Raw genomic sequence first — 3,175 nt, forward strand, 5'->3', positions numbered from 1 at the left:
TCTTCATCTACCTCCTCATCACTCTGGTCAGGAGTTTCAAGTATAATTGGTTCAGGGAGTTCTTCTAGAACGAAATCCTTTCCAGTCATTAAAAGATCAAAATAAGGTGGGAGTGAAGATTGGGTAGGTGTGGAGTGGTTATTCTTCTTATCTTCTACTTCTATCTTCTTCTCTTCATTCTTGGAATAAGAGGTGACTTTCCTAGTGGAGATGGTATTTACTTCGGCGTTCCCATCAGAAGGACATACAGACTCGTCAATCGTGAAAGTGACCTCTTCTCCACGGGCTCTCAAGATGATAGTCCGTGAATAAACGTCAACGATCGCTTTGGCTGTATTCATGAAAGGCCTTCCTAAGATGATAGGGGTTTTCATGTCTTCTTTATAGTTCGTAACCACAAAGTCAGTCGGAAAGAGGAATTTGTCGACCTTAACCATGACGTTCTTAGCTATTCCCTTAGGATATCTAGTAGATTGGTCAACTAGCTGGATGCTCATTTTGGTAGGATTAAGGTTTCCAATTTCGAGTCTCTGGAACAGTGAGTAGGGCATGAGATTGATGATGGCACCAAGGTCGGCGAGAGAATAGATAGTACCAGATTGGTAGATAGAACAAGGAAGGGTGAATCATCCGGTGTCCCCTAGTTTTTCAGGAAGAGTATTTAAGAGAATGGCTGAACAATTCGCGTTCAGCGGGACATTGGGTACTTCGGGTACCTTATCCTTGGTTGATAGCAGTTTCCTAAAATACTTCTTACTATGAGGATTTTTAGACATAGTGTCCAAAAATTTACCGTCAAGGTTGAAAGATTTCATCTTGTTATGTCTTTGCTTGAGATGGCTAGGGAATGGAATGGGTGCTTTCCCATTGGGTTTAGGTGATGACTCAATGACTACTACCGAACCGGTATTAGTTAGTTTCTTCTCCTTAGAAGAAACTGAAGGTTGGCTATGTGCCACCTTTGAGTCATTTTTAGGGCAACCTAGAGAATCGAGACGTTGATTTAGCTGGCTTATTTGATTTTCAAGACTACTCAGGTGATTAGTCATGACTAAGTCAGTTGCGTCTTGTCTTGCTGTGATCATGGAAATGATACGTAGTAGGACATCGTCTGGACTTATCTCTGGTGAGGTAGTGGGTTTAGTGGGTGAGTTGTGTGGATGAGCTAGGATCTGATCAGTGTAGGCAACAGAGTCCTCACATTCAGCCTCGTATACCTTGGCCGAATGTGGTTCAGTACAATTCTGGCATAATTGCACTTGAGACACATGTTGCGGGAGTTTCTTTAGCTCTCCAACTTCTTTGGTGAGGGTTTCCATTTGGTCCGAGAGATATTTTATGGTTTTGATAGGATCGAAGGCGGAAAGCGGTGTTGCTGATGAAATGTGCTCTTCCTTGTTCCAATCGTAATGGTGCATAGTCATTTCCTCGATCAATCTCCAGGCCTCGTCAGCAGTGAATTTCATGAAGTTACCTTGAGAAACAGCATCAAGAGTAGACTTATTGTTCTGATTCAGACCTTTGTAGAAGGTCAAAATCTGATCAGAGCTCTCAAGACGGTGATTCGGGCATCTTCGAAGCAAATGTTTGAATCTTTCCCATGCAGTGTAGAGTGATTCATCGGAAGCTTGTTGAAAGTTTACGATGTCATTCCTAAGTCTGATTCGTTTTGATGGGGGAAAGTACTTGATTAAGAAAGTTGTTGCCATTTCCTCCCATGAGGTGATAGAATTGGGTTCTAACTCCCCGAACCAGGCTTTTGCATGAAGATTTAAGGAATAGGGGAACAGATACAGACGAACTACATCTTGTTCAACCCTGTTTTGCTTATATGAGTTAGATAAGGAGAGGAATCTATTTAAGTGAGAGTTGGGATCGTCAATTGGTAAGCCATGGAATAGACAGTGATTCTGAATGAGTTGTATGATGCTATGCTTAAGCACGAAAGACGCTCCATTAACCTCTAGATAAAGTATCGGTCCTCCTCGTCCTTCTAACGAGGGTTTGGTGATGTCAGCGAGAGTGATGCGTGCGGCCATCGTCGAACTATCGGCATGTAAGTGTGGATCTCGTCGGATGGGTACAATGCATGATATCGGATAGAAGAAAGGATGTGTCGGAAGAATTCTTAGCGGTCTAAGTAGGTTAAACCATCCTAAAGGTTCACTAATAAAGAAGTCCATTTTAAATTTTCTAATTAATCTAAATTAAGCTAATATTATCTAACCTAACTACGGTAAACTAGTAACTTTTGACAAAGCTAGTCTCGGTCAGAAGGTTCTCTTAAAAACTAACTGATCTAAACAAGCTCCAAATCGTACAACCGCTCCCCGGCAGCGGCGCCAAAAATCTAACTACCCCGTGATATGCCGGAATCGAACGGTTTATTTATGCGGTGTCGTTAGGTCACAAAACGTCAATTCAGGATACCAACGGGAGAAGCTGAATGTTTAATTTATATGTGCGGGGCCTAAATCTATTATTCCTTCCTATGGGTTAGTAAGGGCAAATATGACCTAAGGTCATTCTTTGAGCGGTCGAATTTGAAACGGAGCTTATCTAGATAATTTAGTAATTAAGATTGTGTTTATACACAATTTAGTATCCAAGATTAGTGGCAAGGTACACCTTGTGTGGAGTGGCAGGATCCTTTTGGTCCCAATAAATTGGCGACTGTTCGGAAAATCCAACAACCAAGTCCAACCGGTTTATTCTAGACACCACTTTATCCGGAATATCAAATTGTGTAAAGGCAATAGTTGGGTTGAATAGTTTATATAATTGTAAATAAGATATTAAAGCAATATAATTAAAATAAGCTAGCTAGCATGCAACAGCTAAGGACAGAGAAGACGTGGTTCACCATGATTTAAGATAACGTAGTGTCGGGATGATTGTGAGACACTCCTTGGATAGATATACCTTGGTGTGAACACTAGATTCCCTACTAAGCGGTTTCCCGGTTAGCATGTCACGAGGAACTATGCTTTGAAGATTCTGATCGGATGAACTATGCTCAACTCCCGACGCTTTATCTGGTTTAAGGATATAAGCGGCCCATCTTGGATGCAGTGCATACCTTGAGCGCACGAATAAAGTAGCATAGCCATAGAATATCCAACCTTTCTTAACACCTTAGTGTATCACCCAAGTGAGTAGTTATGATTGTGCTTCG

The 3,175-nt window shown here is 41.5% G+C and overlaps 1 non-coding gene across 1 annotated transcript; it reads left to right on the plus strand.

The window, feature by feature from the left end:
- Positions 1–1,554: 1,554 nt before the first annotated feature.
- Positions 1,555–1,661, plus strand: LOC139887165 (small nucleolar RNA R71). Its single transcript, XR_011773006.1, has one exon. It is a non-coding gene; the product is annotated as a small nucleolar RNA R71 (small nucleolar RNA).
- Positions 1,662–3,175: the final 1,514 nt, after the last annotated feature.

This window comes from Rutidosis leptorrhynchoides, chromosome 1 (assembly GCF_046630445.1).
Source record: "Rutidosis leptorrhynchoides isolate AG116_Rl617_1_P2 chromosome 1, CSIRO_AGI_Rlap_v1, whole genome shotgun sequence".
Taxonomy (NCBI): Eukaryota; Viridiplantae; Streptophyta; class Magnoliopsida; order Asterales; family Asteraceae; genus Rutidosis; species Rutidosis leptorrhynchoides.